The sequence below is a fragment of the Rhodnius prolixus genome, unplaced genomic scaffold (genome assembly GCF_049639745.1).
Source record: "Rhodnius prolixus isolate KJV_2025 unplaced genomic scaffold, Rpr scaffold_12, whole genome shotgun sequence".
NCBI lineage: Eukaryota > Metazoa > Arthropoda > Insecta > Hemiptera > Reduviidae > Rhodnius > Rhodnius prolixus.
In genome coordinates, this window is record NW_027411635.1 from 17,186,712 (window position 1) to 17,199,259 (window position 12,548).

Below are 12,548 nucleotides of genomic sequence, written 5' to 3' on the forward strand. Positions count from 1 at the left end.
TTGAATACTACAAAAGTATTTAAACATTTCTAAACCGTTTTAATGTATTCTTTAATCTTTTCTTTTTGATCGACTATAAGTTCAAAATTAGCTTTATTGTTTTGCTAGGTTGTTTTTTGGAATTGATTTCTAAACTTTGTTAATGTATTATTTAATATTTTATTTTTAATCGATTAAATTTATATTCACTGTTTCCCTAATTTTGTTTTGTTTTTTGGATTTTCGGATTTAATATCTACACTTTTAATTATTCTTAATCTTCTCTTTTTAATTTGTCTTCATCTTCATTCATGAATTTGTGTGTTTCTGGTTAAGGAAAAGATGTTCAGCAAATTATTGTACGTAATGTCTCTAGTTGACTGGTCAGTCGTTTACGAGCTGTTATCCAAATTGGACAGGGGTATATCAGAGTTGGTTTTAGCAGTGCCTAGTACGTTATTGTTAGTGTTTTTATGTTAATAAGTGGCTATATCTGTCTTAGTTGCGTTATGATTGTTGCAGTTATTGGTTTTAAATTCAATTAGTTGTCTGTAAGTCGGTGATGGTTTGGTTAATGTCTGTGTTGTCGTCTTTTGTTAATGACATTGTGATTGAGTAGCTAAAATTGTTATACAAGTTATAGGACTGTCCATTGTGTAGAAATTGAAAAGTATAGGACTGCTCCCTGAGGCAGGCTCACTAGAATTGTCGTCGAGTACTTTAAATGTTATTTAATCTTACCCAGAAAGGTCCTGTAAACAGAGATCGTATGATTTGAATAATGTAATTAAGTTGTCAAGTATTCCATCGTGTCAAAATTGTTTAATACATCAGCTGAATCAAGAAATATAGCTGCTGTGTGCTTTCTGTTTTCTACCTTTACTCTTGATATATTCAGTTACTCGCTTAACTTGATGTTATTGATAAATGCTTTGAGCTGAGCCCAAATTGATGAGATGGTATTTTGTGTGAGTCAGTCCAGTTAGGTAATAGTTGTTAGCAGATAAATTTGTCCAACCGTAATTATTTAAATTAATGCATAAATATCCAATTGTTACAAGTGATTGTCGACAGGAGCACTTTGTGCTACATTACTATAACGTTATCAAGTTTTTTTTTTTTTTTTAATTTGTCTCACCCTTCCTATGTGGAAGTATTACAATCGTGCAGATTTTCGGAACGCCGGAAATAAATTATTTCCGGCCCTTGAACATGACGGAAGTAGTTGATACGAATCCTTCTATGTGAACGTCTTGTTTTTGTACAAATGCTGAAATAATATTAAAGAATCCTTGCAGGTATTTAAGGGATATGCGTGTTTTGTGCGTAGGTGATGTTTTAGAATTGTAAAATGGATGATGTGAGAACGTAAGCAGGAAAAACTGAATCATACCAAGATCATTTGCATAGGGAAATAATAGTTGTTAAATTAAATATTTATGAATATGTGATTCTAATTGTTTAACAAATGACGCGTAAATAAATAAAATCTTAAATAGAACACTTAATACTAGAGAACATGCTACACGCTTGTTACATTCATGCTTCTTTTTGTGAGTTGATTTCCGTCTGTATGTTTCTAAGTTGTCCGTAAGTCTTCCTTTGTTTCCTGAATGTAACAGAGTCATTGTGTTGTTAATACTGTCCAGTTGATGACTGTATTTGATAACGAGGTTGGCGTAAGTTGTGTTCGTACGAGCGGATGTATTCTTTGTATCTGTCTTGGATTTCGCTCCCGCTCTGGTCAATATAGGTACTATCATAGTCTGGAGAAACTAGTTCGTAAAAATACCGCTATTGTCATAAGGGTTGTTAGTTTGGATTTGTGCACTATTTCCCAGTTTGATGTTGGACATAAGCGCGGTTTTGAGGCCTAGTTTCTTTAGAAGGGTAAATAGTTCGTATGTCTCGTTTCCGGTGTAAGTAAAAGTGGCGAATATGTTGGGTAGATTATTTTTTGACCTTGGTATGGTCAATATTTGTTTGCACTTAGTAATTTATTAATAATATTGATGGTATAACTGTTATTTGGGGCTACTTGTGCGAATGATGTTGAGTTCTCACACATAGTTGGTCAGTACAAGAGGTTTAGTATTCAATCTATCAGGTGTCTGAGAGCGACTAGTTTAAGAACTGTTGTGTATAATAGTGTCAGTGGGCGTGGGCTTTCTGAATATTCCGAATTCTAAGTTGTTGTCTCTTACAGTAAGTGTGATATCCAGGAAGTTAAGAGTTTTTATCGTTCTCGTATTCATATGTGAAATTTATGTTAAGGCGATGTCTGTTTAGTTAAGAAAATAATTTATATATGTCTACATCTAGTTTTAGTATGAGTAAAATCGAATTTGGCAGGAAGAAGTTGCAGAGGAGTTACTGGAATCACAAGCAGCCTAATTATTCTTGATTATTATTTATTCGTTTATTTCAGTCATTTAGTAACGTACGAAAAAACTTATGTTTAATTCAAATTATATGACAATAGTATCGTTTAAGTAATTTTACTCCGTTAAATTTTCATAATATTTTGACGCGTAACTACTAGATAAAGTGAAGTAACAGTCAATTTAATCGAAGAATGAACTTAAACCGAGCAATGTTTAGTTACTTCCACCTGCTGCACTAAACTTGCACTTAAATCTGACGTCAAAAACCAAAAAATCGGAAATGTATTTTGGTATATGCATTTTCTTAATTTTTTAAAAATAATAACGTCATAATAATGGTTTGTTTATTGACATTTTTTGTTTAAACCTGTGAATGAATTGTTTAATACCTCCTATTACAATCAAAGTTAATTGGGTGCTACACTTTTCTGAACAAATATTTTGAATTTAAAAAATGGCCAGCATAAGGGGTCTGTGACATTTAACAAATTCTAAAGAATATTAATGAAAATTTAATGTAGTAAAAAATTATTTAAATGATATCAATTGTTATAAAATTTGAATAAAATACAAACTTTTTCGTACGTTTCTAAATGGCTGAAATTATGATACTAGAAGTATTAATGAAATGTTGGGTGCTTGCTGATTTGTGTACCTTTTGGCGTTTAATCAACCCTTATACTTAACATTTTAAACTGTAAGTTTTTGTTAAGGAGATTTAAAACAGCGTTGCTACTATTTTACTTATCAAAACCAATAGTTGGTCTTTAAGTGTTGAGTGTTCTAGATATGACAATGCATATTTTTAAATTATCTTCTAATATTCAATGACTCATAATTAGAAATACAAAACTTTTTTTAACTCTGTCCAGAACAACACAATCGTTATGGTTTATAAACAATATCTGCAATGGGATTATACGAGGTTCGTTTGAAAAGTCCAAAGTTAGAGAGATAGCACCACTGGCGCTTATCGAGGTTATGTTTAGTTAGTAGCATCTCTTGCAAGAACACACACCAAGTTTCAGCCAGATCGGTCTATTTCTTTGTGTTTGGCATTCGTTTGAATCGAGGAAGTCGAGTGATTTTCAAAAAATGGACGAAAAAGAATTTCGTGTCTTGATTAAACACTACTTTATGAAAGGCAAAACGTCTCAGGAGACTAAAGAGAAGCTTGATAAACATTATGGTGACTCTGCACCTTCGATTAGAACAGTTTATAAGTGGTTTCAAAATTTTCGGAGTGGCCATATGGGCACAAGTGACGCTGAACGTTCTGGACGCCCTGTTGAGGTTACTACTCCAGAAATCATTGATAAAATCCATGATATGGTGATGGATGACAGAAGAGTGAAGGTGCGTGAGATTGCTAGTGCTGTGGGCATCTCGAATGAACGGGTACATAATATTTTGCATCAACATTTGGACATGACAAAGCTATCCGCAAGATGGGTGCCGCGATTGCTCACGCTTGACCAAAAACGAAATCGTGTGAAGTGTTGCAAGGACGGTTTGCAGCTATTCCAGAAGAATCCGCAGGACTTTAAGCGTCGTTTCGTCACTGTGGATGAAACATGGATACATCGCTACACTCCTGAGACCAAAGAACAATCTAAACAATGGGTTACCAAGAGGGAATCTGCGCCAAAAAAGGCGAAGACCGTTCCTTCGGCCGGAAAGATTATGGCGACTGTCTTTTGGGATTCGCAAGGAATAATCCTCATCGACTATCTGGAAAAGGGTAAAACTATTACAGGTGCATATTATTCATCGTTATTGGACCGTTTGAAAACCGAGCTGCAAGAAAAACGCCCACGATTGGCCCACAAAAAAGTTCTTTTCCATCACGACAACGCACCAGCTCACACCTCAGCAGTTGTGGTCGCAAAATTAATGGAAATAGGGTTCCAACTCGTTTCACATTCCCCCTATTCATTAGAAAGAAGGTTAAATTTCCTTTTAAATAAGCTAATTTATATTTCAAAATAATAATATCAAGTGTTTCACTTCGTGGCCCAAACATAAGAAATAGCAAGTTTCTAATTTTTTCCAAAAACTTTGACTTCATTTTTCTCAAAAACATTGTATATGAAAAAACCGTGCACTATTCAGGAAAAACATCTGCATACGATCACCTTTCGAACGGTATACAATAATTGGGGTTATGTTAAAAATTGATGCAGAAATCTCTGATTAATTGCAAAAAAGAAGGCCTCAAAACAGCGTCAGCATTATGAAAGGAATTCACCTACCATAAGGATATAACTGATCAGAATCATCAAATCCAGTACGATTTTTTGCAAACGTGTAATTTAATAATTAATTAATTTAAGAACTATATTCAAAAATATAAAATTTACATTATAAATAATAAAGTAAAATAAAAAGAAGAAAAATGAGTATGATGTTAAATGGGTGTTAGGTACCAATTTCGAAAGAAAGGATTTTCGTTTAACGAGTTTAAATCTGTGTGTTATTCTTTAGTTAATTAAAGAAATATGCCAAATAATGTGAATAAATCACAGATTTTCTTGTACTACTCAATAAACTTTTGGAATTAACAGGTTGTGAAGAGCTAATGAATAAACCGAGAACTTACTTATCGCTCTAATCTCCAAGTTAAAAACTGACATGTTTTGTCCTAATACGGCTTATAAAAACAAATAAATACAACAAGCAGAAAAGATAGTTTAAAGTCTACATTTTCATTAGATATTTAGTTGTCATTTTACTATCATTATGCCAACGTATTCGAATATTGAATATCGCGATATGCTATACATCTACGGTTTCGTAGATTGGAATAGCTGTGGAGAAGCTAGGCGGGAATATTCTAGATTTTTTCCTGATAGGGTGTTCCGAACGCTTATTAAATTACACGTTTGCAAAAAATCGTACTGGATTTTATGATTCTGATCAGTTAAATACTTATGGTAGGTGAATTGCTTTCTTGATGCCGACGCTGTTTTGAGGCCTACTTTTTTGCAATTAATAACAGATTTCTGCGTCAATTTTTAACATAACCCCAATTATTGTATACCGTTCGAAAGGTGATCGTATGTAGATATTTTTCCTGAATAGTGCACGGTTTTTTCATATAAAATGTTTTTGAGAAAAATGAAGTCAAAGTTTTTGGAAAAAATTAGAAACTTGCTATTTCTTATGTTTGGGCCACAAAGTAAAATACTTAATATTATTATTTTGGAATACAAATTAGCTTATTTAAAAGGAAATTTAACCTTCTTTCTAATGAGCCTATTAAAATAGCTGTAGCTTTAATAGTTTGAGAAATATAGACAACTTTTTGCTAAAAAGTACTAACACCTTGAAAAAACATAAAATTAAAAATATCTACAAAACGGAGCCGAATCGAGCCATAGTTTATATGGAATTTTTTGTTGCAAATGATGCCCAGAATCGCCTTCCGAAGTTACCGTAGTCTTATGCTGAACACCCTGTATAGAACCATAATTCCATTTGCTGTCCCTAATAATAATAATAATAATAATAATAATAATATAGTAATAATGGCCTTGGATGGCAACCAGTTCTCTAAATAATGTCCAAATAGGCCTACAATATCTTTGATGTTTGGACATAAGTGCCAATAGAGTCGCCAGTGAAAATAATGACTCTAGACTTTAATCATCTTCCACTTAAATTCTTTACAGAATCATCACTGTCAGCAAGACTATGAATAGATATTTCCACACTTGGTTTTGTATGTTTTAAGGAACTATGTTTTCTACTGCTGGTTGTATGTTAATACCGTTTCACCAATACTTTTAGATTTTATTTTACAATCTACTTTTGTTTCTAATGCATTTTCGGAATGAGTTTAGAGGGGTTTTTTTTTGAAGGGGAAGAGGGAAGGTTCACTGGGATGTCTCTGAAGTGTTTAAAATTCTGAGTTTAAACAAACACTCAGCCAACTAGTTTTATTTTACTTTTTTGCATTTTGAATCACCATTTTTCTGTTTACTCAAGTTGTAGCCCTATTAAAGGAGTATTTATTCTTCACAAGTTCCTGGATATTTTTAGTGCAGAAGGATGTATGTTGTGCCTGTTATGTCTGGGTGAATAGAATATTTCCCAAATTTGCTTTGTACTATTAAACTATTGTCGCTACTACGAGGGACACTATTTATATTTTGAGCCTAATAATAAAAAAAAACAGTAATTTGTCATTGAAAATGACTTTATTGTTTTTCAAAATATTTTCCTTTATGATCTATACTCTTCTGCATGCGTTCGAACCACTTGTCAAAGCATTTTTTCCATTCCGCTTGAGACACCTCCAAAACATGGTTTTTGAATGCATCAACGGCTTCTTCTGCCGACGAAAATCGTTGTCCACGTAATTTATTCTTGACGTTCGGAAACAAAAAGAAGTCATTTGGTGCCAAATCAGGACTGTACAGCGGATGTCCCATTAATTCGATTTTTTGAGTGCTCAAATAGTCGGTTGTTAGACGAGATGTGTGGACAGCTGGCATTGTCTTGATGAAGAATAATCCGACGGCGCTTGTTTGTTTGTTTTCCTTATTTCATCGAAGACTTCCAGCCAACAAATGGTTGTGTACCATTCAGAATTGACCGTTCTACATTCCTCTAAAGGTACTGTTGCTACATGACCAGTTTTTCCGCAAAAAACCGGCGACCATTTGTTTCGAAGTGCTTTGAGCGCGAACAACTTTTGTTGGATTTAGTTCATCTTGAAACACCCATACAGTCGGCTGCTGTTTAGTTTCCGGCTCATCCGCATATATCCATGATTCGTCACCTGTGACAATCTTGTACATGTCTTTTGAAGCACCTTCCATTGTATTTCTTAAGCATTTGTTTGCACCAATCGAACACGAGCATCTTTTTGAGATTTTGTCAGATTATGTGGGATCCAACGAGAACAAACCTTTTTTCACGGCTAAATGATCATGCAATATTTTATATATGCTGGTGGAACTAATGCCTAAGGTTGCCTCAATCTCACAGTATGTCACATGACGATCTTGCATTATTAGTTTTGCTCGTATTACCCTAGTTTTGACCAAAAATTAGCTCTTTTACGAAGAGATTTTTATTGATTGTTATTTATGAAGATTGATTGTTGAAGATGAAGAAAAGATTGTTATTCATGTGAACCATTTTCTTGGAAACATTATCTGTATGGGGTTTTAGGGGAACTGAAATGTTCAGGTTATATTGAGACAAGATGGAAGTGTTGATATAAGTTTGAACTGTGAATTGAAAGTGTTGTGTAAGAAAGCCCTATGAGTGTTCTAACCAAATTTGTTTTCAATTCTAAGTACTGGGAAGGGATTAGCTGAGTGGTTTGCGTATAATGGGTTCCAACGCGGAGATCCCGGGTTCGAATCTAGCGGCTAGCCCCTTAGATTTTCTATTTTTAGGGGCCTCTTACTGCTCACTGTCCGGTGATGTAATGAAAGAATACTGTTCGCAGGCCGGCAGTGCACCGAAAAAAGCTCCAGGCGCCAATAACCTCGGATGTTGACGGGCCTAAAATTTAAAATTTAAAACAAATAATACCTAACGCTAGAAATCTTATATTTATTTTTCCTTTTTCTTTACAAAATTAGCTAATATCTCAAGTCGTTGCATCACCCAGATATTCCAAATTTGACATTCCTTATCATCCTTTCTAATGTCCTAACATGTATGACATTTACTTGTAGAGTACACAACTAGCTGCTTTATGTCACTACATCCACTAAATCACTTCTTTACATTTTTGTAAGTTTTGTCAAATCCAAAGTTAGTATTATTTAAATATTTGTTCCCTTAGAAACAGTTTGATAAATTGAATAATGTGGTTTAAAGAACCTTAACTTATTTCTTTTTTTTACTGGTATTTTAGTACTTAAGACGGGAGAGGCCTTTCAAATATTTTACTTTCTGCGCAAAATAGACTTAATATTGAAACTGTGTCTTACACTTAGGTAATACATAAGGGAAATCTAGATAAGTCTTGCGAAGTGTGCACGAACAGTAGCTGGTGAGAACTGTGAGGTAGTTGTTCGGAGTACTGTCCGTGGCAGACCTTGGCTAGTCACGGTGACTGCCTCGCTGGCCTTGACATTTCCTGCCCAGTGACGACCGCTCCACTGTTGCCGCACTCAACATAGCGTTCGCCCTCTAGTTTACCCCTTAGTAAATCATCCAAAAAAAGAGAAAAAAATGTGTGAAATAATCGCAGAATTTTCTCTAACCGCTGTGCACTGTTTAGTGCTAAGTGCTAAACACTTGAGAAGTTTTCTTAAAAACTGTTATTTTCACTCAAAATAAATTTGGTTGGATTAGTGTTGTTTCACTCGCACTTAAAAGGAGATTTAGAATGTATTATTGCCCTCTAGTGCAATATGCAGCCTAATCCTATCACCAAAACTGAGGCGAGACCTGTAAAGCTAATATGTATTGTGGGACTGGGTTCAATTCCCCGGTCTAGAGGCCTTGTATTTTATTTAATGGTTAATAAAAGAAATCTACAGTAAAGTATGTTCGGCTCCGTCCACGACACCTAATTTGGTAGTTAGACGCAAAGCCTGCCTGCAAAAAATAGGCAATTACTTTACTTCCCTCTACTTTTAAACTACGCGACAGTTGTATAAAGGATTTGTTCGTCTAAAACTGCACGAAAAAGCTTAAACTCCAAAAAAACAACCAACTTTAACCATAAAATTCTCCAAATTTTCTTTAAAATATTGTACAAATTCTCGATTATATGAGAAAATTAATTTTTAACAATGCTAACTTAATAGATTTCAAGCTTTTCTTGAACATCCTTAAGAAGTCAAAAATGTGGATTCAGCATTAAAAATATTTTACGATTTTTGTTTACGTTAAAAACGCTTAAAACATTATTATCATCTCCAGTCTGGAAATGAAAGTTGAATTATGTTATTTTACTTTAGTTCGCTATTCTCTACGCAAATAGGTAACAAATAAATATTTTTTTTAGAGTGAATCTTTTTATTATTTAATTTTCTGATATCCGATCCACATGCCCGTACTTACATTATTGGGACACGGTTTTACTCTCATTTTCAGACTGAAAATGAACTTATGATTGTTCTAAACGTTTCCTATATACCAAAATAAATAAATTAAATAAACATAACGTAAAATATGATTTTGAGTCGTACTACTATAATTGATTTCGTTCAAATTTGGACTGCTTTTATTACTTGAATATTTTATAGGCGGTGGAACTATCACTTGGTCTGAAGACACTAGGAGAGCATAATTTTCGGTTGAGTGATTTCAACTGTAACCTCAGTATCAGGAGCGACATTAGTTTTAAAAAGGAACTCTACTATTCTATATCCGTGGTTAAAAATATTTATATCTCCTTCATATCCCTCTGTAAAAGGGAATCTTCTTGCCGTCCTGATACTTTCGGAAATTAACACAGCCCGGTAGGATAGTTGTATAAGGGTTGATCGTCAAAAAAGTGCATGAAAAAGTTGTAACGTTGTAAAACACCCAACTTTGACAATTTTTTTTTCTCTTTTTCTATAAAAGGTACAATTCCCAAAATGTTCTTTAAAATATAGGGTAAATCCTCCTTTATAATTGTAAATTTTTTTTTTTGCAACAACCTAGATTTGTTAGATTTTGAGAAAAAAATTGCCGAAAATGAGCAAAAATGGCATTTTCAAAAATTGTTTTTGTTGTTGTTGTTACCTTTTTTGTAAACAACATAGCGCCTAAACGCGTGAACCGATTTTCATGAATAGGGGGGGTCATTCGATTCGGAATTTCATGAAAAAGGGCCTTTTGTGGATCTCAATGCTGTACATTATATGGAAGAGGAGTTAGCCACATTTAAGTAAGGCCCCTTACTAAAACCATTATTTTACTATTAACTCTGCAAATCTTAGCCCGATTTTTGACACAATTTGGCACAATAAAGGTGTTAGGACTTGTCTACTTTAACGTTAAAGCGCGATCCTCCTCTTACACCATACTAAAGGAAAGTATTGCAGTCATTTCAGAATATCGACGCATGAACTGATTTTCATGAATGAAGTGTAAATTGAAATCACATGTGGATCAAGTTAAAGAGTTACAGAAAACTAAAATTTTGGAGCTTTTTAAATTCTTTCAAATCTCAAACATAACTCTATTCATATTGTTCAGATTTCAATGAAATCTTTACCGAATTGTAGAGAAAGATTTGCTCTATAACTGGTACAAAATTGCCATGTTCCAGTGATTATAGTTGATGAGATATAGGATGTTAAGTTTTGGAGCTTTTTAAATTCTTTCAAATCTCAAACATAACTCTATTCATATTGTTCAGATTTCAATGAAATCTTTACCGAATTGTAGAGAAAAGTTAGCACTATAACTGGTACAAATTTCAATGTTTTAGTTATAATAGGTAATGAGATATAGAAGGCAGGATTTTGGTGGTTTTCAAATTCGTTCAAAATTCTGGTACAAATTTCTAGCTTTAACTCATTCATTTTTTAACAGCATGATCTCTTTTCATAGGCTGCTGATACAGGCCGAAAAAATATATCTCTAAGTACAAGGGGGAAGACTTAGTTGGTAAATATACGCAGTCTTTTGTTACATGCTAGCACTTGTAGGTCTCACACGTACCAATTAAGGTTAGCTCAAATTAAAATGAATTTTTTAAAAGAAAATTGTCAAATTAATTGACATTATTATAGGAGAAAGGAATGCGTAAATAAAGTAATAAGAAGTTTAAATCCATGGAATTCAAAAGTCCAAACTGTGAGCAAGATGTATGTAATTACTTTTAAAGATAATAATTTTTCAAAGAAGGAAAAAAAAAAAATTATGATACAGCAGTGGTAGGAGTTAAGGCCGAGGAATCATGCAGAACTGGCACTGAAGCAAAATGAAAAAGTAATGAACTCGCGACCTTGAAATAGTGGGAGCTATGCCTCGTCCAAGCAGTTTAAATAGTACTATATACATGTGAATCTGGTCGAACAAACAATTGTTGAGTGTATATGTATACAATTCCTGTCATCTCCGTGATTCATTGCCCCACATTTATCATCTATCGGACGCAAAGCAATTTATTCATTGGCTTTTTAATCTATCCGCACAAGATTTTGGCTCGCAATCGTACGGATTTTTAGGATCAACGTAAAAAATGAAAAAAGAAAGCAAAAATTCACAAGCTGTGATTTGATATTTCTTTTAGGGGTTAACCGAGGAGTTCATAAGTTTTTAAGCAAATCGATCCACTTGAATTGCCATTTTACTGTATCGATAGTGCAAGTTATTTTCGATTTTCTTAAATAAAAAGCATCACTGATCTTTAAACATTGTACTGTTCAGAAATTCTATGTTGATTCTTTAATTTAGAAGAACATTTCTCCAAGGCAAATATTATTGTTTTGACATTGATTTTGAAGGAATTTTCTAGGATGTCACCGCCCTCAAAATTACTATTTTGAGTTGCAGTAAATCTTGATAACAGAGCAGCTAAATAGGATTTACTAAAATTCAAATACGACAAACCGTCTGTTTGAAGCAAGTTAAGATTGGATTGAATATAGCTTTTATGAAACTTACAATTATTAGCTGTCTACGAATATCTAGTTTTTAAATTCATCAAGATTTCGTTGAAATATATTTGAATTTTTCACTGTCTTCAGCTTCTAAAAACCGTGTAGTTTTCAACGATCTGAAACTTCATTGCTAGCAAACAGCTCCCAGATAAATGGAAGACAGCAAAAATGTTCATGAATCGCAATCCACATACTTTTATTGAATTGGGTCAAGACTACCATCTTTGGCCACGAATATATAATTATTTTTTTTCTCAATTAAATTAAGATTATAACATCTTTATCCATTATTTTCAGAAAATAAAAGTTTCTTTACCTTACTAACTTACTAACAGAATGTAAATCTATTTTTGCAACCCGTAGGAGGTAATGGATTAGCCACTTTTTCAGGGATCTTGGCCTCCCTGCGGGTAATCCCAGCCTAACAACACAAACAATATCAATACATATAACAATCTCACACATAATATATGTAGGCCCCGCAGGTGATAGTTGATATTTGTACACTATTTGAGTTTACGCAAACCCACCGGGTTATACTCTAGCTCAGCCTACTTACAAAGTGTTATATGATCTTTGCGGAAGTTACTGAAGTGTTATTTGTCGAAGACTGTGC